Source organism: Zonotrichia albicollis, chromosome 15, assembly GCF_047830755.1.
Source record: "Zonotrichia albicollis isolate bZonAlb1 chromosome 15, bZonAlb1.hap1, whole genome shotgun sequence".
NCBI lineage: Eukaryota > Metazoa > Chordata > Aves > Passeriformes > Passerellidae > Zonotrichia > Zonotrichia albicollis.
The window spans coordinates 523,453-551,294 of record NC_133833.1 but is presented as its reverse complement, the minus strand read 5'-3'; the positions used below and the strand labels follow the sequence as shown (position 1 = coordinate 551,294).

Sequence of the window (27,842 nt, the reverse complement as noted above, 5' to 3'; positions counted from 1 at the left end):
CAGACAAGGCCAGCCCAGACCCAACCCAGACCTCCCCAGACACTCAGTGACACGAGGATGGGCAAGGCCAGCCCAGACCCAGCCCAGACACTCGGTGACACCAGACAAGGCCAGCCCAGGCCCTCCATGGCACGAGGAGTGCCAACGCCAGCCCAGACCTTCCCCACACACTCTGTGACACAAGGATTGCTAAGGCCAGCCCAGGCCCTCCCCAGACAATGTGTGACATGAGGATTGCCAAGGCCAGCCCAGGCCCTCCATGGCACTGCCACCCTTGTGCCGCCCTCCATGGCTTCAGCAAGCAGAGCGGGCCCAGGCCTCGCCAGGCTCCTCAGCCAGCCCTGCCTTCCCCTCCATTCCCAGGGCCTGCCCAGGGGGTGTGTGCACAGAGCAAACCCCTCCTGCTGCTGCAGGTGAAGGAGCAGCAGTGTCACTGGCACTGCCAGCACCCGTGCCCACCCTGCCCAGCCCCACGGCCCTCTCAGGCAGTGCCAGGGAATGGCTGTACCAGCAGGGAGCTGGCAGAGGCTGCAACACCTCCCATTCTTGAAAGGTTCTGTTTTCCTGCCTCAGGAGAGGTTTCAGGGCCTCCATTACAGACACAGACCAGCTATGCCCATGGCAAACAGAGGGAAGGCCAGTGCCAACCCTGCAGCATTACCAGGGGAATTTCCTGTCACACAGAGGGATGGACAGCACCTGTACCCACACAGGCTGCACTGTCCTGCATGTGTAGGCACAGGTTTGTGCCAGCACGGGTTTGTGCAAGCCCAGGTTTGTGCCAGTCACAGGACAAATACCGAGGTCCCAATATGGCAGTGACAGAGGGACAAAGGAAAAACAAAGGCTGGACTCGGGCAAGGAGAGACTGCCAAGCAGACAGGAACCAGGACAGTTTGAGGTCACATTCTAATTTATATTCAGAAACAGCTTCCAGTTTCAGCCTCAGGATCAACTGTTATTTTTCCCACCTATTATCTTCCTAAATGTCCTTGTGCCAGAGGAAGCGACCGTGACTCATGTCTGTCCTTGGGTAAATGCTCCAAGGACTGAGGGGCTGCAGCCCTGTGCAGGCTGTGCCAAGGGGCAGATTTAACACACCCCATCCCCAGGCACATCCCTGTGCAGCCCTGCAAGCTCCCAAAGATGCCTCCCTGTGCTTCCAGCAGCATCCCAACAGCAGCACAGTGACCCCGAGACCAAAACAGTGACATTGAGAACACCGAGGGTTTTTTTTTCCCTAAAAAACCAACCCTTGATCATCATAACAAAACAAATGCACTGAGTAGGGCTTCCAGGAGCTTCAAGCAGGCAAGACATGGAAGAGCTCTGGTAGTTTTCATTTTTTTCCCACTGACATTTGTCAGCAACAGCTCAATCAGACAAGCACCATCAGAAAAACGGATGGAGGAGTCTGGAGTAGAAAGGTCAGCTTTAAGGAGGAGTTGAGCATGAAAGCAGCTGTCAGAAACCCAGAATTAGGAGAGAAAATGCCACCAGTTGGTCCTCGTTGTCCCCCACTCAGTGCTTGCCAGCAGCTCCAATGGAGAGGCTGCAGTTAGCAGGACAGCTCTGCTCCCTGAGGAACGGCCCTCGCTGGGACAGGGCAGGGGTGCAGGTGCTGCAGCTGCCCCCGGGCAGGAGTGGCACACACACAGTTATCAGGACAGCAGTGACACACACACACACACACACACACACACACAGGTACCAGGACAGCTCTGCTCCCTGAGGAACGGCCCTCACTGGGACAGGGCAGGGGTGCAGGTGCTGCAGCTGCCCCCGGGCAGCAGGGACACACAGAGCATCCTCCTGCCACAGCCCAGCACCAGCAGCGTGCCTGCTCTGCCCTGGGTGAGCCTCTGGGCTGGATCCACGGGCTGGGCTCTCAGAACTGTCCCCATGTAGGCAGAGCCAGGGCCACCAGCTCGAGCAGGAGCCCACAGGCACTGCCAGGCACGGGCATTTCCCTGTAGGGAAGGGACAGATCCACGTGGGCAGCCTGTGCCTCACACAGCACTTGCACCTTTGCAGGGCTGTTTACTCACCATCACTGCGCAGCACAGCAGAGGAAAAGCCTTGCAGAGGTTTAGGGCAGCAGAAACACCTTTTCCCTTCCCGGCTTCTGGAGGCTCGCATGCCCTGGGGAGCAGAAGCACAGAGCTGCACCCCAAAGCTCTGCAGGCAGCTCTGGCCCGAGGCTTTGCAGGCAGCTCCCTCCCAAGGAAAAGGAGCTGTTCCAGCCCCAGGGAAGCTGCACAGGGCTCCGAGCAGGGCACACACCCAGCACAGGGCAGCAGAGCCCTGCTCCCCACCCTGGCACTGCACAGCAGAGCCCACTTACCTGCACTCAGGGCAGATTATGCTCCACACCCTCAGAATTTGCAAGTTTGTAGTTAGATCAAGCTGTTGTTTCAGGGAATTTTTGCCTCATTAGTATGCCTGGTGCTTACAGACAACAGCATTGCTGTGACTGTAAAACCCCTGTTTAAACTCTCCAGAGTGTTTATTTTCAAGAAAATTGTACTTGGGTAAGTCTGTGCATCTTGACCCTTCCAAAATTACAATAAAATTAATTTCAAAATGAAAGTATTTCAAATTACTTGAATGCTTTGTCTGAAGCCCAAATTACTTTCTTCTCAGGGAGGTTTTGGGGCTATTCACTAATGAAGCAACTTCTGAACTCAAGAAGTTTTACAGCTCCTGGCTAAGCTGCTGCTATCTTTCATGGAAACAGAAGCATCTCACATAATTGTCTACTTCTAAGAACATGACTGTTCTCTCCTCGCTGTTGTGATGTTCCTGAACAGAAACAGCCCCCAGGAATGGCCCTGTGGCTGTGGGGGCACCTGCAGGGACCCGGGGCTGGCAGCTGGGCAGGGCTGCCCCCACGGGCTGGCAGGAGCCAGGGGTGGAACAGGAGCCAGGGGAGCATTCCTAAACCATGCTCCCACTTTGCTCTCAGCTCTCACACAGCAGCTGTTTGCTCTGCCCACCAGAACTGGCAGTGCAGCTCAGACATTTGCCTTCCTGGCAGCTGGAGCTGTTCAGGTTTCCAGGGTGATCCCATCAGTGCCCAAGCGTGCACAGATGGACGGCTCCAACCCAGCACTGGGAGAGTTTCCTTCATGGAGGGGCTGCCCAGCCCTGGCACGCTGCCCAGGGCACTGATGGAGGCCCCATCCCTGGAGGGCTGTGACACACCCGTGGATGTGGCACTGGGGACGTGGATTAGTGGTGGCCTTGGCAGTGCTGGGGGACAGCTGGACTCAGAGATCTTAGAGGGATTTCCCACCTAAACAGTTCCATGATTCTATGGCTCCTGCACCCACAGATGATCCCCAGCACATCAGCAGCTCAGGAGGGCTGGTGGACCCTCAGGAGCACGCTGTTGGAATGAGGCTGCAGGAGGGATGGTGGACCCTCAGGAGCACGCTGTTGGAATGAGGCTGCAGGCTCCCAGGAAGAGCTGGAGGGCAGCGTTGTTGCCTTGGATCCCCCCATGAGCACAGCCTCCGTAATGAGCGGCGGCAGGAGGCAAATTGGGAGCGAGAGCCCACGGATTACAAATGTAAAACTGCAGCCCTTGCTCTTAACAGGCACCGCGAGTGTTTCTGTGAGAGATAAACGATCCTGATGGGAGAAGCTGAGCAGAATGAACGAGGGAGGGAAGCTCTGTGCTTGGATAATTAGCAAAGGACTGACTGGGCAGAAGAGCAGCAGCACCTGCGCAGCCCTACCTGCTGCCCATGGAGATTAACACCAACCTGCTCTTCGTGGTAGTCTGCCAAAACCCAGGTGATGTCTCTTCCTTTAGCAGACCTGACAAAGCAATAACACCTCCTGTGAGGAGCCTTTCCCCTCTGCTGCTGCTGCTGACAGCCCAGCTGTGACTGACCTGGGAGCTGGGAGTGTGATCATTAACCCTGCATGGGAGGCAGAGCGTTCACTGAGGGTCAATGAGCATTGTGCACCTTCCCAGTGGGGCACAAGGGTCATTCACCGTCACTCACTGCCCTGCTCAGCGGGCCCCCACCCTGAGGGCAGCCGGGAGGGATGGACAGAACAGGGTTCATCCCCCAGCACTGCTCTCACTGCTGCTCCTGGCCTGCCAGACTCTTCTCGGGCTCCGGGAGAAGCTGCCCGAGGCTGTGGGCCAGGAGCAGCCACTGTCCCCAGGCCAGGAGCAGCAGCTGTCCCCGTCCTGGCCAGGGGCTGCACCGAGAGTGTCCCTGCAGCAGCTGCTCCCGTTAAACCAAAGCCGATCACAATGTGTGCTTACATCTCATTTCCAGCCGGTGCTGGCAGGCAGGAGAGCCACACAAACATCACCAAAGCCACACAGCACTCCCCAAAGGACACACAATCCTAAAACCTCAGAACTGGGACCAACGCAGCCAGGCAGGTTTCTGAAAAGCAACACTTTTCTTACTAAGCCGTTCCTCAGGTGTGGTGGGCTTTTCCTGCGGGGCTGAGTAATGTGTATTCTCTGAAATTGGTGTTGTTATTTGCTTGACTGAAAAACAAGAATTTCCACTTCTAAGAGGAAAAGCCCCAGGTCTGATCTGGGAGTAACTCGTGCTAAGCTCAGGTGGAAGGAAATAAGGCTCTTCATCTTCAGATGCATTTGAAAAGCCCAATGCAATTCCTTTGCATCTCTGATAAGAGACACTTTGAAAGGAACATACAGTGTTTGTTTTTCAAATAAACCAATGCAGATTTAATGATAGCCTCTATCTACCTTCCCTACATTCCCAATCTCCATTTAAAAATACTCACAGGTATTGCAGCCATCAGCTTGGTTCCCAAAAATACATCCTTATCTTTTCCTCTGCACAGGAAAGCATTTATCACTTCTCCCCTTTTGTAGGAGTGTCAGCATTTGTGTGCTAACGCCTTTCTGGTACTTTGTCATGTACTCAGCCGGGGAGATTATCTGGGAGGGTTCTGCAGGCACAAACACACACAGAAGGAAGCATATGGTGCTCTGTTTAGAGAGGCAATGCCAGGCCCATCACTGCCGAGGTCCCAGAAAATGCATCTCAGATGCAAATTGGTTTCATGAAATCAGGGGAAAAAATAACAGTCATATTTCTGAGTAAATAAGGTGAAAAAATATTAACTCTGAGCAGACTAGACAGCACTGGCAGGACTGGCAGTCAGATTTTCAGTAGTCAGTAGGGTTTTTTCCCCTATGAGAAATCCTACCTGTGTTTTTCTTCTACCCCAGCTTCTGACAGCTGAGACTGCACACTGGGGAATTAATTCTGAAACTGGAAATCCCACAAGATGAAAATAAGCAAATTTCAGAGCAGTTACATGAACATCTGCCACGAAGGAAATGTTTGCTTTGCTTGCCCCCCCACAAATCCCAGGGATTCTTTCCCTACCTTTGGGAAGCCTTTCCTCACCCTGTTCAGCAACAATAACCTTGCACTGAGTGCAAGGGCAGCAGGAAAGGATGGTGCCTCCTGCCCTCAGTGAGCAGTGCCACAGCCATGCAAAGGGGTCACTGCTAAAGCCACCTACAGAGAGCACATCCTCAGGGGCAGGAACAAGGCTTTGGCGTTTTGGGGCAGCTCTCACTGTCCATTATGGCACAGTTTTGTGGGAAGCTTCAGCTCCTGTACTGAAGAAGTCTGTCAGCACCATCCCTGAGGGGCAGAGCTGCCAGTCCTGGTGTGGAACCCAAGAACGAGGTTATGGCAATGTCCCAGCAGAGCAGGGCCCTGCAGGCTCCTGGGGCAATCCCCCCCAGGACAATCCCACTGCACTGCCCCAGCAGGACACTGCAGCAGAGGGTCAGGAATAGCCCCAAGGAGCTCTGCAAGCACAGATGTGCTGCCTGGAAGCCAGTGGGCAACGTCCCCCCAGTCTGTGTGCAGCTGGAGGCCCAAGTGAGTGCAGAACCCAGATGGGCTCAGGCCCTGGGGGCTCCCAGCACCACAGGAGAGGCACCTGCCCCATCCCCAGCCCCCAGGGTGTCCCAGGCTGGCCCCAGCCCCAGAGCACAGCACCCAGAGCTGCCAGTGCAGCAGTGCCCCAGAGTCCCAGGGCAGCCTGGTGCTGCTGACAGCCAGGGCCAGCTGGGGTGGCACCTCTCCAGCTATTAACCACCCTCTGCATGTGCCAAGGGAGTTAGTGAGCTACTGACTCTGTGCTCTGATGCGTCTTGATATTGATGCTTCATCATTTCCTGGCAGTTACAACTGTTTTCTGCTTTTCTGGCCATTACTGCTTTCCTTGAAGCCCCCGAAGCAGCTTTGTTCCACAGCACAGTGTGCAGCAGCTCTGCAGTTTATGAGCTGGAATTAATGGCAAGTGTAGCTTTTGGCTGAGCCTGTCAGTGCACCCATGAAAGCCCCTGTCAGGTTTGTGTGGAGCACAACCTCCATCCCTGTACCAGCATCTTCAGCTCCTTCCTCTCCATAAGGTCTCTGGAGGTTTCTGCTGTGGCCACATGACAAACTCCTTCAGTGTCCTTCTTCTTCTTCAAAGCAGATGAAAAGCAGCAACCAGACCTGTTATTAGCTCTATGGGTAGATTCATCTGGGCTGCAGTTCTTATTTCCATTTTTTCCTGGGGATATGTTAATTGGCTCCCAAGTGCAGGGAAGAAAGAACAAGGCACTGGGGCAATACCTCAATGCAGAAGCAAGAAAAGGCAAGGAAAGGGTTTAGGGTGTTTTTAACTTTGTGAATGAGCAAAATCATCTGAATCCCATGAGAGCTGTGCACAGATGGCATAACACTGGATTCTTGCTCCTAGCCCAGTTCCACCTCATAAAGAGACCCCTAAGGGAGAGCAAATAGAGATGGAGAAACAGGGAATGGCCTGTTCCTCCCAGTCCTCCAGGTCACCTTTTCCAATCTAACATTGCATATGATCCTCTTTATTAACCCCAAAAAATGTAGAAGACAAGCAGGATAATATCCTTCAGAGCAAACCTCCTCCATCACTTTTGTCTCCTCCCTTCTCCCACAGGTACAATCTGGGAACACAAAGAGTAATGCTGGAATTCACGAGCTGATTTCTCCTCTGGGCAAGCAGAGGGAGCAGATGGCCCTGGGCACATGCAGAAGGCAGCCAGGAGGCACAGGACAGAGGGATAACAGATTTAACAGGGTGCCAGGGCAGCTGTGGGTGCCCCAGGATCCCTGGCAGTGCCCAGGGCCAGGCTGGACAGGGCTGGGAGCAAACTGGGACAGTGAGAGGTGTCCCTGCCATGGGTGGGATTCGAGGTCCCTCCCAAGCCCAAAGCAATGTGGGACTCTGTGAGTACACAGAACTACCTGAAGTAAGCGGGATAACAACAACAACAAGCTGCTGCAGTAGTTTGTGATAGCTACTGACCAGCTGGAAGAACAATTCTTGTTCATCTTGCATTAATTGCTGTAAAATGCCTTCCTTGATAAGGATTTGCTTCAACAGCAAATCCAGGGCTCCTCAGAGCTATTTGCTCTGCACAAAGGAGCTCTGTTGGAATTAATCTGGGTTCACCCCTTATTTTTGACAATGGAATGGGAGGTGGCCACTATCAACTCAGCTCATAGCGAGCAGCTCCTGCCAGCTGGGGGAACTTCCCAGGAATTCTCCTGGGCTCAGGATAAAGCAGGGGCACTGCCTGGTGTGATTCAGGAGAAAGGAGGGAGGAAGGCCTCAAACCTGGGAGAGCAAAGGCCAGGAGGTGGCTCTGCAGCAGGCAGTGTCCCCAGGCAGGGCAGGGACTGTGCCCACAGCAGGCAGTGTCACCAGGCAGATCAGGGACTGTCCCCATGTCCCTGCATCATCCCCAGGCAATGCAGGGACTGTGCCCACAGCAGGGGCTGTCCCCATGTCCCTGCATCATCCCCAGGCAATGCAGGGACTGTGCCCACAGCAGGGGCTGTCCCCATGTCCTGTGCAGGGTCTATCCCTGTGCCCTGTGTGCCACCCCACCCTGCCCAGCAGCACAGCCCACGCTCTGGCAGCCCCACAGCCGATGCCAGCCTGGGTCAGGGCTTGCCTGGCTCTGCCTGGCACGGGCTCCTTGCCCTGCCAATGTCCCTGCTCCACGTGGGGACGCACAGCTCTGCCACCCCTGCGCTGCAGGAGGATAATTAATGTCCCTGGGCAAAGGCAAAACAAAACACAGGCACACAACACTTGCTCTGCTTTCTCGGGAGATGTGACAGAAGAAAACAAGCTTACAATCCCCCTGTCATTTTGCATCTTTATGCAACCACAAAAAGCCATTTTTCCTTGCTTTGTTTACTGGTTTACTACCAAGGCCCCCTCAGATTTTATTCCAACATGAATATTAATTCAAATATCATAGATATTGTGAACAAAATGAGAAAAATATCTCAAGGCTGTTGCGAATCCTAGTTTTCCTGGCAGAACAGCCTGGCCCTTTTAAGAATAAACACCCAGCTATTATTCCTGTACCAACTGGCGCTTTACAAAATCAATACAAAAGCACAGTCCTTGCATGAAAGGATTTCCACTGGACCCAGCTCTGCCTTTCCCCCAGCTGGATGGCAGCACAAAGTGGCCAAGCACCCTTTGCTCTGCAGGCTCGTGCCCAGCCCGATGCCACCCAGGGTGCCCAGTCCCTCAAGCCTCCTGAGGAAATGCTGGGTGGACAAAGCTGTGCCCAGAACCACGAGGGACACTGTGTGGCACTGCTGGTTCCTGCCCTCTGGAAATCTGCCCTCAGGAGCCATTTAACTGCTCACAGCCTCTCCCAAAACAAGTGACAAAAACAGAGTTCAGAGACCCTCAGGAGTACAGAGTTTTACCTCTGAAAAATAACACATTTCTGCCACAACACACCAGGTTCTGTCCCTTCCTTGTCCAGGTCTGGCGCAGCGGTCAGAGCCCATGAACCCAAACACTGCCAGAGAGAAGGGCTCTAAGAGCAGAAATGGCTTCTGTTTCCTTCCAGAGCCACAGAATTATTCTGCAATCCCTGTGTGCTGAGTTTCTGTGGCACAACCAGAGCTTTACAACCCCCGAGGGGAGGAGTGGCTCAGCCAGGTGGGTCCCCACGTCCCTCCCTGCATTTGCTCCCCAGGTGTGTTTTTGTCCAAAACGCATCCTGGGCTATGGCTGTGAACTGGTGCATGGATGTGAACTGCCCAGGGGTGCAGGAGGAGATGCAGTGTTGGAAACACAACCCACAGGGCATGGAGACCTGAGGAGCAGCTGCTGCCCAGGGACACCCCACAATCCCCCAGCAGCACCAGGGGCACCCAAAAGTGTCAGCAGCTGCTCTAGGGCCCTAAGACAATCAGCATTTCTGTCTAAAACACCCTCTGCTTTAGCTACTGACAGCTTTTGCTATTGCATGGAACTGTAAAACACTTCTGGTTCTCCTTCAAAGAGTTTTACTTGGCCATGGGAAAGTTAAGCACTGGCAAATGGAAAGACATTGGAAATAGCTGCTGTGAGCATTCTCACTGCTGTAATCGTCCCTGGCTGCCTGTAAGGAGCAAAGAACAGCATCTGAAAGCACACAGACCAAACCAATAATCCCTCACAAATATAACCACCACAAAGTACTGTCTCTCCCAAGTTATAAACAAGGATTAGCAGAGTTTGTCTTGCTTTGAATGAAGGATCTGGGCCAAGATCCAATGTCAAAAAATAACAGAGTGGAGAAACCTAGCATGTGGCTAGAGATAATTTCTAATATTTATTAAGCTTATATTTCAAAAACATCCAGAAACCTGCAGCCTCTTGAACCTGTGCTCCTGTGAGGCTTTCACTGGCTGCTTCTGCAGCAGGGACCTGTTTGCTTCCCTTTTGTCCCTCTCTCCTCTCCCCTAATTGTTGCCTTTTCAATCTCTTGTCTGGGGGCTCACTTCAGGACTCCAGGGCTTTTAACAAGAATTACCAGAGCTTGTTGCCATTTACTGTGTTTACAGCCAGAGAAATTGTGAAAAGGGAAATGGCATTTCTCCCTGCATAACGCTCACCCAAGAGAAAAGGGTCGAGGAAAAGGTCAAGAAGGAAACTACTAAAGCTCTGAATATCCCAAACACAACCTAATGTTCCCTAAAATGATGAGCACTCCAGTCAGGGGAAGAGACAGGAACAGCTTCTGAAAGGCACACTCAGAAGGCAGGAACAGCTTCAGAGGGCTTGGGCTGTCCTGGAGAGGAGGGAAGAGCAGCACAGGCTGTGCAGGGCCAGCAGCATCCCCGGGTGACCCACAGCACACAGGGACACACAGGACCTGCTCCCTGAGCTCGGCTGGGCTGGGCTAACCCACTGCTCAGCCCCTGCTATCTCGGACTGCACACACAGATCCCCCAACAGGAGTTATGGGTTATTGAACTGGGCCCTTGGAGCTTCCAGCCTCACACACCAGAGTAAACTCTCCCTTCCACCAGCAGTTCTTATGGAATTCTTTCCTGTCTGCTGCACATACCTTCACCAGGGGCTGCTGGAGATCATCCTCAGGCTCCTGGTGCTCCTCTTTGGCTGCTCTGGATGTGCAAGGACCAGCTGGCACAGAGACAGCTTTCATTCTGGGTAGGCTCCGAGAGAGCAGCTGAGCAGCCCCAGTGCAGCCCCAGTGCTGACCTGGTCCAGGGCTGCCCCTGCACTGAGCAGCACCGGGGGCAAACAACCACAGCTCCCTTGCCTCGGGCCATTTAAAGGGTGTTTCTGCTCCTGGATGAAGGGGTCGGTGAGTGAGGCTCTCATCACCTGCAGCTGAGCAGGGAGCTCCCCAGCCCAGCTGCAGCGGGAGGATGTGCCCAGCACAGAGCCAGGGCAGTTCCACAGCACAGGGCTCAGGGAGCCTAATCTGGGTGCAGTCCCAGCCTTCACACCCAAACCCGGCTCCTGGAACAAAGGAAAGGGCTTCCCAAGGCCTGCAGTGAGGAGCTTTGGAAACCAAGCACCACCCTGGGAAATGTCTGCACACACAGCAAACAGGGCCATGGACCGGGCTGCAGGGCAGGAGCAGGGATGATGCAGGGCACCCCCCGAGCTCCCTGGCTGCCTCTGCAGCTGCAGGGACACGAGGAAGGTGCAGCACAGATGGAGGGGAGCAGGGCTGGGCACAGCACAGGAGTGCAGGGCTGGGCACAGCACAGGAGTGCAGGGCTGGGCACAGCGCAGCTCCATCTGGCACTGCAGGGAGAGGAGGTGGATTTTACACCCAGCCTTGGAGCAGAGGAGAACAGGGGGAGGCTGGACTCAGCTGAAACGTTAACGTGACAGTTCTCCTGCTGGAGAATGGCACACTGCAGTTCTGTGACTGTGCCAGGGCACAATGGCACACTGCAGTTCTGTGCCAGGGCAGAATGGCACACTGCAGTTGTGTCACTGTGCCAGGGCAGGATGGCACACTGCAGTTGGGTCACTGTGCCAGGGCAGGATGGCACACTGCAGTTGGGTCACTGTGCCAGGGCAGGATGGCACACTGCAGCTCTGTCACTGTGCCATGTGGTGTGACTGGCAGCCCCAGAGCAGGGCAGGGCAGGGCAGGGCAGGGCTGCGAGGCAGGAGCACCCCTGGCACTGGGGAACCAGCGGGGCTGGGCAGGGGGTGCTGAGCCAGCACAGGAGCACGGTGTGTCCCAAAGGCCAGGGCAGCTGCCCCTGCCCACCCCAGCCCCATCCCCTGCTGAGCAGAGCCTGGGATGTGCAGGTGCCCCAGCATCACCCTGGGCTGCCCAGCAGCAGCAGCAGAGCCCAGAGTGCCCAGGTGGAGCCAGGGGAGCCCAGGGGTGCCCAGAGCAGGGCCAGGCTCAGGCCCAGCTCTGCTCTGCCCCAGCTGTGAGCTGGGTGTTACAGGAACCTTTCCTGGTGCCCAGGATGGTCCTTTGCCCTCTGCAGCACGTGCTGTGTGGGGCTCCTGATAAAATGCTGCCTGCTAGGAAAGCTGTGTGAGCAGTGCCAAGGAAATGGCAAGGCGTTCCAGATAATTATGCTTTAGTGGAGCTTAATCAAAGAAGCTGTGGACTCTGCTAGCACCAGAGGCGTCCTGCAGATGTATTGATTTCCACTCTGAAAGCCATATCTGTGTGCTGGAGCATGCAGAGAAACAAAAAGCTGGGATTGTGGATCCTGGCTGGAAGACAATTGGGATAAGCTTGATAAATCAATGTACAAATGGGCTGTTCCATTTTGTAGGGAAAAAAAAAGTAAAGAATAGCTCTTACTCTCCCACCACCTGAGCTTCTCACCTTTGGAGTAAACACACGCTTTTGTTTGGAGTATTTCTCTGGTTGGTAACTAGAGATGTTCTCTGTGATCAGGGAGGCTGAAATGCTTTATCCTCTGAGGCTGAGGGGCTTCAGCAACCCCTGAATATTCCTCACAGCCAGAGCTGGGAGTGACCAGCACTGCCAGCTCTGTGTTCCTGCAGTGTCCCCAGCTGTGCTGAGCTGTCCCTGCAGCGTCCCCAGCCCAGCCGTGCTGCCCAGGGCCCATGGCAGGAACAGCTGGCAGCCTCCAGCAGCTCTAACACCCCCTTCTCAGAAGGCAAACACGGCAGAACGATGTTTCATTAGGAGAACAATTGATGTTTAGGTACGTGGCACATCCACTGAGTGCCTTGAAAGGTCACCCTTTAAATGTCCGTGAAGAGCAGCAGAGGGAAGTGCCCACCTGGAATACCAATGGGGAGGATTCCATCTCCGGGAGTCCTGCACTTGAAAAGAGCAAACACAAAGCTTTGTGCTTCTCTTATCTCCAGTCCTTACCTCTCCCTCCAGAGGTTTGCTCCAATTAGTTATTTCATGTTAATGACGGTTAGTGCTGCCCATTTCCTCCCCAATTAGTTATTTCGTGTTAACGACGGTCAGCGCTGCCCATTTCCTCCTGTGGTGTGGCAGGGATGCCCAGGACCAGCCCTGCCCTGGGCACGGGCACTGGCACAGCCTGCTGGGCACACCGAGGGCTGCTCTTTGTTTTTCCAACCCCCCTGCACTCGGGAGATCTGTTTCTGTAATCGCAGGTGTAAATCTGCCCCGAGGCTCAGCCGTTTGCCCACAATAGCTGGAGTCAGTGCAAATCTCCTGCATTCTTCAACTGGGGATTGTTTGATGCTAGAGCTTATGGGCATGGTTTTCTTTTTTAACATTTGATGGCTTATCACATGCTAAAGCCACATGAGCTGTAGATCATCATTTTCTGTGTACAGTGGGGAGGGACTGATGAACTCTGTAAAATTAGGAATAGCAGAGTAAAGGTGAGTAGGAAAAATGCGTCAATAAATAATATTTTGTATTATTCTCTGCATTGCTTATGCAATAAAAATGAGTAATTTTAAGGCAGAGCCCTCTGAAGATACAAAAATGCTTTGTAAATAAAAATAAATTACAATTTACAATATCTTCCTAAAGTCAGAGTTATTGTCCCACCTCTTCAAATGAGAGTTTAAAGAACCGATCTCAATTCTACAGGGAATTGGCATGGCCCAGAACAGACCAGGGGATGATGGCATTTCCTCTTATCACAAAACCCTCGTTCCTCTATAGGATCTATAGGGCAGCTCCAGCAGGGTACAGAGTTTAACTGGGACAGTGCAGGACACACAGCAAGTGCCTGGGATGGCACAGGGTGCTCAGGATGCAGTTCCTGGGAATTGCTGCTCTGTGGAGTCTGCCTGACCACAGAGACCAGGGATGCACAGACAGCATCAGCCTTTCTCCGGCTAACAGCTCCTTTTATCTCTCCTGGAGATCCCCAGGGCCTGAGAGCAGAGCCTGGGACAGTTCCTGCTGCTCCCCACTCCCATCCCACACGGGAGCTCCATTTCCCACCAGCTGGCTCCAGCAGCTTTGGTGCCATCACCAAGTGGGCACCACAGGATGCCAGACCCAGCAGCTCCTTGGTGTGTGTGCCCCAGAGAACAGAGCACATGAACCAGCCCCTCCAGCAGCTCCTTGGTGTGTGTGCCCCACAGACCAGAGCACATGAACCAGCCCCTCCAGCAGCCTGCGGCACTTCACAGGCTCCTCCTCACTGCCTGGGCAATGAGGTGGCACCAGGGCAGCCCTGGATCCCCTCCTCCCTCATCATCCTCCCTGCCTGCCCACACCAGCCCCAGCAGTGCCCCAGCTCAGCCTCTCACTGATGATTTCCCTCTCCACATCGTGACCCCGAGGTGAGCAGCGCTAATCAAAGAGCTGCTGTGAGACAGAAATGTGCTTTGGATTCAAATGTAAGGGATCTGCAAGTTTCCTGCCAGAGAGTATCAGCACCACGCTCATCAGGTCAGTGCCAAAAGCCACAGCCATCCCCAGTTCACCAAGTTCAACCTTTCCCAAGTTATTATTCCCATAATTACCTGTATTAAATCACTGCATGAAGCACCACAGCCACAACAAATGAAAATAGGACACAGCAGGGCAGGACTAAGTGCTGAGTCCTCAGCACAGGAGCTCACCTGGCACGGATGGAGCTGCTGCCCATGGTGCCCAACCTGGCATGGATGGAGCTGCTGCCCATGGTGCCCAACCTGGCATGGATGGAGCTGCTGCCCATGGTGCCCAGCCTGGGGTGCCTTGGCAGCACAAAGAGCCATCCTGCAGTAAAAACACCATATATTGCTTTTTCGGTAGCTTTCAGTAGATTTTTGGTTGCGATATCAGTAAAAGAATAACCAAGGAATTGAAACCTGTTTTTCCCTGTTTGATCTTTCTTGACTTTAAAAGGTTATAAAAAGGTGAAGCCCTGGGCCAGTGTGGGACAGCTGGGCCTGGGTGCCCAGCAATCCACAGCAGGGAAGACTGACATGTTTCTGCAAATACCTCACAGGCAGCAACTGCAGCCTTGCAGCGACACCACAACAAGCTCTTCTCCTGGGAAACGTTCCCATGTTTATTTTACTCCTCCAAGTAAAAAATGTAAATGTTCTTTTTTCCTCCACATCTTCTGTCTTTGCTTCTCTGTGTTTTGCAGAGCATTTGTCGCCCTGCTGGGCCCATGGCAGCTCTGCTGTGTGAGTGTGATGCAGGCTGTTCTCACAGGGTGCCAGTCCCAGAATGCCCCAGAAGCAGCCCTGGGGGAGCTGAGCTCCCACCCCAGCCTGAGACAGCTCCTGGTTTGCACAGGGAGAGCCTGGGGCTTCCAGGGCCCTCCCTGGGCATGGACGGACAGATCACACAACCATTTTCACTGGAAAACTCCTTTAGCATGAAGGATCCAACCGTGAAAGCAGCAGTGCCAAGCCCACCCCTCCTCATCCTCCTCCCCAGCAGCAGCCTCAGCTGTTCCTGTTGGAACCCCAGCACAGGGGAAACTGGCTGTGCTGGAAACCCATGAGCAGCACTCGCCACCCACCTGCTGTCGTCACTGCTCCCCACCTTCATTCCCGTTCCTCTTCTCCAGAAAAAATGTGCCTCTAAACCTCCTGATCAACCCACAGACCACACTGAGGTGGGCAAACACATCCCTGCAGCTGGTTATACCCCACAGATTACACTGAGATGGGAAAACACATCCCTGCAGCTGGTTAAACCCCACAGACTGCAGTGAAAAACACATCCCTGCAGCTGGTTAAACTCCACAGATTACACTGAGATGGGAAAACACATCCCTGCAGCTGGTGCCACTGCAGGCAGCCCTGGGCTCCCCTCCAGCCTGGCTCTGGCCCAGCCCCTCCTGGCAGCAGCCCAGGCCCAGGTGTGGGGCTGATGGTGACCCCAGCACTGCCTGGGTACCCAGGCTACCCTCCCCTGCCCAGCACGGGCTGGTGCAGCCCTGGTGCCAGCCTCGCCTCAGCAGCCACTCCTGCAGCTCACAGAGAGCTCCCTGCAGCTGATCCAGCCCCTGGGGATGGCTGGGAGCTACCCAGGAGCAGGGACAGCCTTTGAGGAGAGGCATTTCCACAGAGCATCACCCAGACTCCCTGCCTCACTGCTGGGGGCTGCCCAGGAGCAGGGACAGCCTTTGAGGGGAGGCATTTCCACAGAGCATCACCCACACTCCTGTCCCACTGCAGCAGGAGCTGCTCCATAGAACCCTGGGAACCAGTAGAGCTCCTCGTGGGCAGCCCCAGAGCAGGGCAATGGGAGCTGCACGTGCCACTCCTGGCAGTGACACAGCTATTCCACCCACACCCAAACCCCAGCCCTGCTCCTGGCTCCCTTTCTCTGCAGGAAGCACAGAGAGGAGCCAGGATCCGGCTCAGCTGGCAGAGACACCTGGGAAGAAACCAAACTTCTGAACTGAGGAAAGACACCCCAAAGCCTCATGTTTGGGGGCTGCAGGTGCTTTCCCTTCCAGGCAGGAGGAGCACACACAGCTCAAGAAGATACCCGGTCACAGGTGAGGACAGCAGAGACCCCTCAGTGGGGTCTGCAGCCAGCACAAACCTGTCAGTGGGGTCTGCAGCCAGCTCAGCCCCAGCTCAGCCCCAGCACAGCTCCCTTCCCTGCTGGAACCCAGGGCTGGCAGCAGGGAGATGCCAACCCCAGCCAGACCTTCCCCACATGGTCCCAGTGTCACACAGCTCCTGACACCCAGGCTGGTGCTACTACACCAAAACTGAACCAATTTGCAAAAAACGTGCTTGTGACCTCACATTGAGTCACTGGCTCTACACCGACCATCATTTTTTTGTTTTGTTTTCCCAAGAAAATCTTCAAGAGCCCCCACTTTCAATCCAGTATGAGCAAGAAAACTTTCTGATGTCTCAAGGACATATGAGGAATGGGAAAACTGCAGCCCACAGGTCTGAGCCAGTGCTACTTTTCACTCTCCTGAAGCGTGACAAGAAACAGCTCCTGGTTTCTGGTTCTGAGAAAAAAATCGATTTTTATCTTTAGCAGCTTTCTGTGTGGCTGTGCTGAATAACACATGGCACAACTCTGTGCAGTTACCATATGGAAATGATGAATGAATATGAAATGCAAGGAGCAGCAAAAGCCATTTTGCCATGGCCTTGAAATGCAGCGGGAGCTCAGCTGGAAGGGGAATGAGAGCCCTGAGCCAGCCCCAGCAGCACAGCCCAGCCAGGCTGTGCACAGCCCCAGTGGTGACACCTGCACTGGAGCATCCTAAAGATCCTTTCCAGCCCAAAGGATTCCACAGCTCCACATCCTATGCTTCTGCTACTCTGCCCCTGGAACAAAAGCTAAGAGCAGCACACAAATTAAGTGCTTTTTCTTTAGAAGTTGAGGCTGCTTTGGAAGTTCAGGCACAAGTTAAATTAGAAGAAGTTACTTCAGAAATCTTAGGGCAGTGTGAAGGAGTTGCCAGCCAGAGAGAATGGTTTATTCATGACCTACAAGGAGCTCACCCAAGCAGGAGCTGCTCCTCTCCTCTCCCCCCAGGCTGCACAATCTGCCTTGACACTGCACCAGTCGAAAGCCCATTAAGAAATGCTTCATTATTGATACTGTAAATTGATTTAAGATTTAATTAATTATACATGTGCAGCCAGAGCCCCTCAAAGGCCTGTCCTGGCCAGTCCCACACATGAGCACCCTGTTACCCACAGTAAATATTGCCATGGGATGCTTTGGTACCCAGAGCTGGTTTCAATATGCAGCAGGAATTGCATCCAAGCCCTCATTCCATGCCTGGGAATATTTTGGACCATTACATACAAAGCCTCATGGAACAACTGCCATTATTTTGCTTTTATGTTCAAGAAATTTTTCCAAGAGGTTGGGTGTTGTTTTCATGGCCTTTTTTCTAATCTGAAGCCATTATTTGCCCCCAACTGAGATTAATAACAGCAGTTTATCACACCACATGCACTCATCAGCCTAGGGGAATACTCCCTGATTTGTTGGTTTTTCTTTCCTCCCATAAAATGCTTCATCAGTTCTGACAATGTAAAAAGCAGATCAGGAGTGAAAACTGCAGTTACCACATGATCACACTTCCCATTCTCGAGGATGAAGTCTGAGTATTGATTCCAGTTATTTTTGTGACAGAAGATTTGCTTGAACTCCTGCTCAAGTCAAAGGAAGGCTCCCAGTGGACTCAGCCAGTGCAGGACTTAGGGAAGAACTTTCAGCAAACCTACAAGACTAATTAATTTTTTAAGGTCAGGACTTTTTCTTTTTCAATGGCAAATTGGCTTGTCAAGTGAATGCCCTTTTTCCACAGAAAAGGTTTCTGCAGGGAAGCACTTCCTTCTCTGCTGGAGGATGGCAGCCTGAGAGGAGGGATGTGAGAGGCAGGAATGGAGCTGTGGCTGCTCCTCCTGCACAGCCCAGCCTGGCCAGCCCATCCCATCCCTGTCCTCTGGTCACCCCATCCCATCCCATCCCTGTCCTCTGGTCACCCCATCCCATCCCATCCCATCCCATCCCATCCCATCCCATCCCATCCCATCCCATCCCATCCCATCCCATCCCTGTCCTCTGGTCACCCCATCCCATCCCATCCCATCCCATCCCATCCCATCCCATCCCATCCCATCCCATCCCATCCCTGTCCTCTGGTCACCCCATCCCATCCCATCCCATCCCATCCCATCCCATCCCATCCCATCCCATCCCATCCCATCCCATCCCATCCCTGTCCTCAGGCTGTGTCTTATTGGGATTTTAGTGAATTTTTAAAATTTCCATATTAGAAATCATAAAAATCACATTTCATGTTATTCTTCAACTTGGAATGTTTTCAAGGGACCAGTTTCATTTTCCTGTATTTTCCACAGCCCAAAAAAAGCCACCAGAGCCACAGCAAAGTTTTGTTCTGGGTTGCAGAGAGACTGACTTTTAATCTCCATCGTGACACTGATCTGTGCCTCAGCAATTCATTCAATCCCCTGGTGTGTGTTTTCAGTTCTTTCAGTTGCTTACCTTGCCTGCTTAATATTAAAAGTTTTCCAAAGCAGAGAATATCACTTATAGGATTTCTGCAGCACCCAAAACATTGAGCCCCTAATCTACACACTAATACAAGGTAAATGGCTCATTTCCAGGTTTGGGGCTTTTTGCATATTACAATGAAAAGGAGTTTTCAATACTGAAAAGACAACTGGGCTGATTAAAGACCAACCCCTGGAGAAGGACAAGCTCTGTTCCCCCTTCAAGGATGCTTTTAGAAATTACAGCTCCATTCAGCAGCTGGGGAGAGCCTGGAATCCATTATTCACCAATCAAGTTGTCATCACCTGGAAGATTAGATGGTGGCCCAGGAGACAGAGCCAGCAGAAGTTTATCAATTTCTCAAGAATAAATAATAAAAACTAAAATGCAGCTCAAGGAGGGCTTGCTCAGGGAAGTGGAGGGCCTGGGGGTAGGTGTGTCACCAAGGGAGTGTGACACACAGTGTGTCACGGTCAGCAAGTGCTCCTCTGACAGTGTCACAGGGAAACCCAGGGAGCACAGCCTGGGTAAAACCTCACACGGGCAGAACGGAGCCCCTTGAATGTCACCAGCATAAGGAGGGGCACTGGGGACCCTGTGAGGGTCAGGGGGGCTCAGGGAGCTCCTGCCCCCTCCGGGCTGCAGCACAGGAGGTGCTGGTGGCATTTGTGGGTGACAGGAGGCTGGCAGTGATTGGGAGAGCTGGGGAGCACGGGAGCAGAATTCAAAGTGCCCTTGATGCCGCAGGAGTGCTGTGAAATCAGGGAGATGAAGGCACTTACAGGATCCTAGAGAGGGGAAATCACTGCACAGGCAGCAAATGGAGAACATCTGGCCAAGCAGCAGGACGGCAGGAAAGGCTCCTTTGGTGCCTGATAGGAAACAGCAGCTCTGAAACAGAGCCTGGTCTGCAAAGGAGCTGCCACAGGACAAGGAATGGGGCAGGGCCACTTCTGAGGGCTGGCAATGAGCCCCTGCCCAGCTGCCACCCAGCTGTGCCCCTGGAACAGCCCCCAGTGCTGGCCGTGCCCAGGGACATCCTCCTGCCCAAGGATGTCACCCCTGCCCAGGGACACCCCCCTGCCCAATGTCCCCATCACTGCAGAGGGACTGTGCACCCACCCTTTGGGGCTGCTTGGAGCCCACCCCAGAGCAGGGCACTGCCAGGCACTCCCATCTTTCCTCTCCTGGCCAGCCCTGACTGGCAATTGATGTCTCCTCGTCCCAGAGCAACCCCAGGCACCCTGTGAAACAGAGGAATGGAAGGAATGAAATACATTTAGAATGGGTGCTTTCAGCAAATATGTTACAAAACCATTTCAGATCCTTCACTCTGAGTGTCCCATTATCAAAACACAAACAGTCATCTCTCAGCCCTTAATACAGCTGGAATTATCTTACCTGTCCTCTCCATTATTCTTGGTGACAAGTGAATGGTATAAATGCCCCACAGCCCTTGGATAAATAACTTCCCACACAGATTAGGCTACATCATGCAGTGCTAACAAACATATCCATGAAAAGGAAATGGACGCTCTAATCTATAAAGATTTAGGTGAAGGAAGAAGCCATCAATCTGTCAGCAGTTATCAGGTTGTGTTTCTCACTGTTACTGCAGAGATTTCCTCTTCAACTCTACCCTCACTCCTCTGGAGATTAGGCAGCAACTGCAGCTGGAACACAATTTTTAAAAAGAAATAAAAATTAGGGCTCCACTGAAAGGGGGTCCATCCTGCAGGTGTGAAGAATGCCTAGGCAAGGAAACAGTCTTGTCTTTGGAACTTCTGTTTCCCTAATTAAGGAGGCCGTTAAGGGATGAAGAGGGAAAGAGACAAAAGCAACATTCCAGCTCTGCTACCAAAACAAACAAACTTCAGAGGCTTCAGAGAAGCTGTGCCACTGACAAACATTTTGGGCTGGTTTCTGCTCGTTTCAGCACCTTGTTGCCTCTTTGGCTGAGAGGACAATTGTTGGTCCCCGAAGCCACTCTAACTCAGTGTCACAGCAGGATTGGCCAGGGACAGGGCAGGGACAGGGCAGGGACACGGCTGCACTGCCACCACTCTGCCCCACACCAGCTGACATTCCCGACACACAGATCAGCAGAAAGCAGCCCAGGATGGGGCAGGGCCCTTCCCTGGCACTGCTGGTGGCACCAAGTGCCACCCTCAGCACAAACCACTGCTCACAGCAACAGCAATGCCTGTGGAACCCCGAGCACTGACCAGCCTGCAGCCAGCTGAGTCTGCAGGAGCTGAGCAGATCAAAGACTGAAGTGCAACAGCCCCAGGCAGCAGAAAGTACAAAACTGCATCTACGGCAATTCAGTGCATATTAATTTACCTTAAAAATAAATTAGAAAAATAAGAAAATGACACCTGCATCTCTGTGAATGCCCTGCAGTAAGCTGTGAGCGATGTGGCTGTGCCAGGACAGAGGGGCACTGGTTCATGGGGTGAGCTGAAGTGCCCTGCCCCTCCCTGGCCCTGGGCACAGCGGGGCTGACACTGGCACCCACTGCTGTGCTTCCCTCAGGGATGTACACGGGTTCATCTGCTACAGATCTCAGAATGCTTTCCTCTGGGACAGCCTCAGGAATCAATTTTAGAGGCAGCCAATGGTACGTAGAATGTTAAGACATGTTAGAAGATGATGTTTTTGTCTAAAATATGGGCAATGCATTCAGATAGTGCTGAGCTCCTGAGCTTTGAGCTCTCCTGCAGCTCTGGCTGTAATGTGCCTGCTCTTGCTTAGCATGGGCAACAACAATCCTGTAACAAACATCTGCAACACAAAATCTCTGATCCAAACCCCTGGCACAGCTGTGGCTGCCCCTGCATCCCTGGCAGCGCCCAAGGCCAGGCTGGACAGGGCTGGGAGTGCCTGGGACAGTGGGAGGTGTCCCTGCCATGGCAGGGGTGGCACTGGGTGGCATCTAAGGTCACTCCCAACGCAAACCATTCCATGATTTCATGCTAATGGAGCAGGGAGCGAATTCCCCATGTTTTAGGGAGCTATGGATGTGTCCCTGTGCAGGACAACAGGGAGTCATTCCCCAGCAGGGCCCTGCAGCAGGGCTGGGGCTGGCTCTGACGCTCCCAGCCCCTCTCTGGGTGTGTTTCAGTGCTTTGCTCTCAGCTCTCACCCAGCTGGACCCCTGACCCACTGCAGATGAGGCTCTCCCTGCACCAGAGGCTGAACAATTCCCCTTTTCCAAGCAGGGCTCCAGCCCAGGCAGCAGGAGCTGTGTTTGAAGTCTGCACAGCCCCAGCTCGATACCATTCCCATCACTCAGGTTAATGAGCACAGTTCATCAGCCCCGTCCCTTTGACTCCTTCTCTCCTGAAGGGAAAATAATGCATTTAACATGTCAGATATTTAAAGGGTTCTTTCATGTGCAGCCCCAGTTCATCGCTAATAAAATACATTTTACTCCGCTCTTTCATTCCCTGAGCATTCCATGCTATATTGAATTTAAGATAGAGCTTCTTGCCACGTTCCTTAGCAGAAAATAGACATCTGAAGACTCATTAAAGTCTTCCAGGCTTCCAGTTGCCCTCTGTCAGGTGGCATTAAACAAGTGCTGTAAGGAAGAGCTGCACAGGCAGAGCAGGACCCCCGTGAGGACCCCTCTGTCTGGAGCAGGAGCAGCCCCCAACCCCTCAGCCCCCATCCAGGAGCCCCTCCAGCCTCTCCTTTCTGGAGGCACAGAGCCAATAACCCCTGCACGGGCAGAGCTCACTGCAGGAGCTGTGCTGAGCAGCCTTTCCCCAAACAAGCACCCTGCCCCTCCCCAAACACCCTTCTTTTCCAGGAGAGATCCATTCCAGAGATGAAAGCATCGCTCACTGCCCTTCACTCTTTGTCTCTGACAGGTTTTTTCAGAAAGGCACGAACTGGAGGCTGTTTGTCCTAAGCCAAATGAACGTCATTCATCACCTTTGGAGAACCACCATCACTGCAAGTTAATGCCTCCCGGAGCTTCTCGGTGGCAAATTCCTTTCTAACACAAAGTTAAAATCAACCTCTGAAATGCAAATAACCCAGCAACCTCCACAAGATGATTTATGCCATGCTATCGTTTTCATGAAAATAAATTAAAAGAAGAAAATGTAATTTAGGGTGAACCGCATTGTACATTAAAATAAAAGACTGACATTGTGTCTGCAAAACGGAGCACGATGTGTTGCTGCCATTGCTGCTGGAGGTTTAACCTTCCCAAACGTGGAGAAAAGGACTCTGATTTATCTGGTCTGATTTTGCATCCAACCCTTTTTATGGCCTGGGGCACGTCCTGAAAAGACATGGATTTTGATTTCTCTATGCTGGCATCATTTCAAGGCAGGGAGTTTGAGTCTCAGTCAATGCTGGAAACAGAAAAGGAGAATGAGGAGCCCCCTGTGAGAGGAGACCCCAACCCCTCACCTGTCCTTTATAAGAGCAAACCCCGACCCCTCACCTGCCCCCATAAGTGCAGACCCCAATCCCTCACTGTCAGAGCAGATCCCCATCCCTCCCCTGCCCCGGGGTGGGAGGTGCCCCTGGCACAGCAGGGCTCAGGTGTGCCAGGGCACCCTTGGGGTTACCTGGGCAGCCAGGCCTGGGCTGCTGCTGTGCTGCTGTGCCCAGGTAACTGCAGTTCCTGCTGCCCACCTCCTGGGCAGAGTTAACATCTGCACGTTTGTTCTGCTCTATTAAACCTCCTCAAATGGAGGGGAAAAATCCATGTGGATAAACTGAGCGGATGTGATGGAGCCAGCTGGGGTGAGAGTGCTCCATTCAGCACAGCCCCAGCAGCAGCTCCTGCAGCTCCTCTGGGGCTGGGCAAACGGGGAGAGCCCCTGGAGCTGCCCAGCCCCAGGAGCTGAGCTCCAAATAGCAGAGCTGGGGGTGCCAGGGAGCTGCAGCCGCTCTGCAGGGCTGTTCAGGCACAGGTCTGAGCCAGGACACTGCCCTGAGCCCCAGAGTGGCACAGAGCCTGTCCTGGGCTGGCACCAGACCCTGCAGGGCTGTTCAGGCACAGGTCTGAGCCAGGACACTGCCCTGAGCCCCAGAGTGGCACAGAGCCTGTCCTGGGCTGGCACCAGACCCTGCAGGGCTGTTCAGGCACAGGTCTGAGCCAGGACAATGCCCCAGCCCCAGAGTGGCACAGAGCTCACCCTGGGCTGCACCAGACCCTGCAGGGCTGTTCAGGCACAGGTCTGAGCCAGGACAATGCCCCAGCCCCAGAGTGGCACAGAGCTCACCCTGGGCTGCACCAGACCCTGCAGGCTCCAGGATGCTGCTGCAGGCCCCAGGAGGGATAAAATAAAAAAGGCTGCCAGAAGCTAAAACCTGACAAACGGCTTGTGCACAGAACTGGGGTAGGTTTTGTGGTCTCCACCCACATAAATCACCAACAGCAGCTTATAAAATCCCAGGATTGATCTACAAGGCTCTCCAAGCTTCATTTTAAATCACAAATTTCATGCAAGTAAAGATACAGGCCTCAGTTTTATTTTTATTACTACTAATAGCTGTAAGAAAGAGCTGTGCTATTAAAAAGCAACAGCTGCTTACAAATGAACAGATCTTTCCCAAATCAGGGTCATTTCTCCTGGTAACGGTAAGCCCCTGTCAGGCAATCGTAATCCTGACAGAAAAATACTTCACCTTCACTGCTGGCCTCCAAGATAGTAAATCTGAGACAATCTGTCTGCTTCTTAAAATATAATTCCTCTTTACTAGAACTGATCTTCTAAAACAGGCTGGGGGATGTGGTTCCTCATTCCTTCTTTTTTCTCCACATTTTCACTGGTAACGTCTCAAATCTGCTCAGGGTTGTTTTGTTCAGCCCCCAGTACAGATGTTGCTGCAGAAAGGGGAAATCTTCAAAGAGAAAAATATCACAAGCATCATCCAGGAGCTGCAAAATCCCAAGCTGCAACTTGGATTCTGCCAGAGACAAAGTGGCCTTGGGAAAAACCACCTCTCCTCCCTGCAGGACCTCCATCTGCTGCTCACCAATAAAATGGGATTATAAAACTGCCCCCTCCCAAAGGCCAAGTAAACTGGGAAGGTGAACACTGCAATACAAGCCAGATACACTTTTATAACCCAGCAAATTCCCTTCCAGCCTCTCTTCTCTTCTGTTCAGCAGCCCCATTTCTACATGAAAGCTGTGCACCAGCTTTGCCATTTACTCAGCCTTCCTTCAGCAGGCTGCAGATTAAAGCTAAGAGAATAATCCATAGCAATTAATTTATTCAATGAATTTAGCCTCATTTTCTGTTCCCAAAATGTCTGCAAGCTATTTACCCTTTTTGCCATGGCTCCTCATTACTCACAATTATTGCTCCCTAACTCTCGCTCTGTAAATTACTCTGGAACAATTGGCTGAGCGTGCTCCAGAAGCTCTGTGGGCTGGTTTCAGTGAGCTGCATGGGGCACACTGCTCACCATTAGGGATGAGAAGAAAGGGACCAGATGGGGCTGGGATGCAAAGGGCCTCGTTCCCCAGCTGTGTCCAGCTGTGCCCAGCTGTGCCCGGGGCTGCTGCAGGGGGACACTGGACAGTCAGCCCTTGCTGGTGCTGCAGCATTCCAGCCCTTGGCACATCGAGAATTCCTCTTTAAAACACGCATCTAGAAAAAAAAAAATCACATTTCATGAGAAACTGCACAATTTTTTGTCTGAATATTTTTTCTGTCTGTTTAAGTCTATGTCTTCATAAGCATTTCCATTAGCATGGAGAATTGCTGCAAGATTAACAGATTCCCTTTAATTTCAAGCAAAAAAGTTGGAGTGCTTCAAGGTGTGTTATCAGAGAGAGCACCAAGAGGTATTTTAACAAAAACTGAGTGGGTAGAGGGGCTGCTGGCAATGTCCATGCAAGCCCCCACCACGCTGCCTTCAAAGAGGTTCTGAGACATTTCAGCATTTTAATGTGTTATTGGCTTAGCAAATAAATAAATTACAAAGTGCCAAAAGAGCTTCTGGAAAATACATTAAGGCAATTTGCAAATAATTGCAGTGAGTTGGGCTATTATGACTTTGACTTCTGAAGTATAAAATCTCCCAGAGATAATGATGATAATCATATTGAAAATAGTTGCCACCCTTTAATCTTTTGAGACTAAACAGAGATCTCTGGGAACTGGGGCCCCTGTCAGAGTAATTGAACATCTGACAGGAGGCAATGAGGGTGGGTGGCAGCGGGGTCAGGGGCTGTGCAGGATGCAGAGCTCCATCAGCACGGGCCCCCATTCCCCAGCTCTGCCCCCATCACAGGGCTGCTGTCCCTGCTCCCAGGACAGATTTGGGTCTCAGCACCTCCACTGGGCACAGAGAGATTCACTGCTCATGCCAAGGACAGCTCAGGGAAAATGGCACCAAACCCCCAGAGCAAAGTGAGCTGCTGAGAGCTCTGTTCAGGGGCAGGATTGCTGCTGGCAGCTGCAGAACAGCCCACAGAAACACACCCAATTTCAGACAGCACCCCCAGTTCCAGCTGTGCAGAGCTGCTCCCAGCAGAACCTCCCTCTGCCCAGCACACACAGCTGGGCTGCTCCTGCCCAGCCCCTCTGCTGGCCCAGGCTGGCAGCCAGGGCACTGCTGGCACTGCCCACAGCCCTGGCACCACCCCAGGGGCAATCCTGCCCCTCTGAGTGCCTGCACATGGGGAAGGGGATGTGGGAAAGGTGCAGCGAGGCTCATTGGGGGCTGGAGAGATTTCAGGGAAAAGAAGGGAGAAGTACAAACTGCTTAAGGGAGGGCCCCAGTTCCAGAGCCCTGGAATGCAATGGAAAAATCCCTCTGGCTTCAGAAAAAAACACCCAGACTAAATCCACTACAGCCTTTCAGCCTGATATCCATTTCCTTCAGTGGATCCAACTCAGAGCTCCCACTCCACCAGGGAAGGCAGAGCTGGCCCCCTTTCTGAGAGTGGAAGCTCTCCATGCAAAGCTCAGGGAATCAGAACTCTGGGGATCAAAGAAGGGTCTCCACAGCTCTCAGACATCCCTGCCATCTCCAGGCTGTTAGAGCTGGGTTTTCCTTTACACCTAACCCTGACCAAGTGGCATTTGAAATTTCCTTTTTCCAAGTATCATCATGTTACTGTCAGCATTTCTGCCTGCAATGTGCTGCAGGGACCCTCCTTGGTGCCTGTCACCTCGAGATGCTCAGAAAGAGTCACACTGCCCCTTAAGTCATCCTTCCGCTATGCAGCACACACTTCATTCCTTCCTATTTCCTCATAAATCCAGCCCACTCTGACCATTCCAGCAGCTCCTTGAACCATCCCCACCCCAGCAGAGGCTGGCAAGGGATGCTCGAGGAGAAACCACTGCAGCTGCTCTGCACCCAGCACCTGTGACCCAGAATCTGGCTGTGCTTCCATCCCACTCAGCCTCAGAAACAGAGTCTAACCTACCACAAAACCTCTCTGGGAGTGGGTGTTCCCCACGTGGTGCTCCCTTACCAAAAGGATGTGGCTCCAGCAAGGGCAGCGAGGCAGCTCTGCCCCTTCCTGCCCCTCTCTGTCCATCTCTGCCCCTTCCTGCCCCTCTCTGCCCCCTCCAGGGCCAGGCAGCTGATGGGCAGCTCAGCCCCAGGGATGGGAAACACCTCCCTACAAGAGGAGGATGAATTTTAATCCGTTTCTCCTAAATATCTGCAGGTTATTTTCCCCCAAAGTGGGCTGACAAACTTCATCTCCCGCAGTTCCCTGGCAGCAAAGCCGCGGTACCAAACTTGTTGTGCCTTCCCTCCCACCCAGCAGCTGAGGATGGCAGGGGCCCAGCCAAGGCTTCCAGCACGTTGGCGTGGAAAGCACTGGCAGCCTTCTGCTGTGCCAGGGAAGGAAAGCTGAGGGCTTTGATAGACAGCTAGATAGATGGATACTGCCAGAAATACGCTTAATTATGCAATGTCACATTTCTGAGCTATTGATACCGTGCTCCCTTTTCGGAGTAACAAAGACACATTTCAAAACTTCAGTTAAATTACAATAAGGGACCAAATCTATTCATTTGGACTATTTAAATGGAGCACATTTTCTTCAGTGGATGTGGTCCTGGCTGTGAAGCAC

At 52.8% G+C, this 27,842-nt stretch overlaps 1 long non-coding RNA gene across 7 annotated transcripts in view; it reads right to left on the bottom strand.

Annotated features, from left to right (window-relative positions):
• Positions 1-15,879: 15,879 nt before the first annotated feature.
• The window catches only part of LOC141730912 (uncharacterized), a 47,656-nt gene continuing 35,693 nt past the window's right edge, over positions 15,880-27,842 (bottom strand). For 6 of the 7 annotated variants that reach the window (XR_012582781.1, XR_012582782.1, XR_012582783.1 and 3 more), the window contains 3 exons: positions 19,895-20,016; positions 19,555-19,644; positions 15,880-17,983 (listed from right to left, as the gene is read on the bottom strand). This is a non-coding gene — a long non-coding RNA (uncharacterized LOC141730912). Of the gene's footprint in view, positions 17,984-18,471; positions 19,078-19,554; positions 19,645-19,894; positions 20,017-27,842 lie in introns of those variants that run through there. The other variant, XR_012582786.1, reaches the window with a different exon arrangement.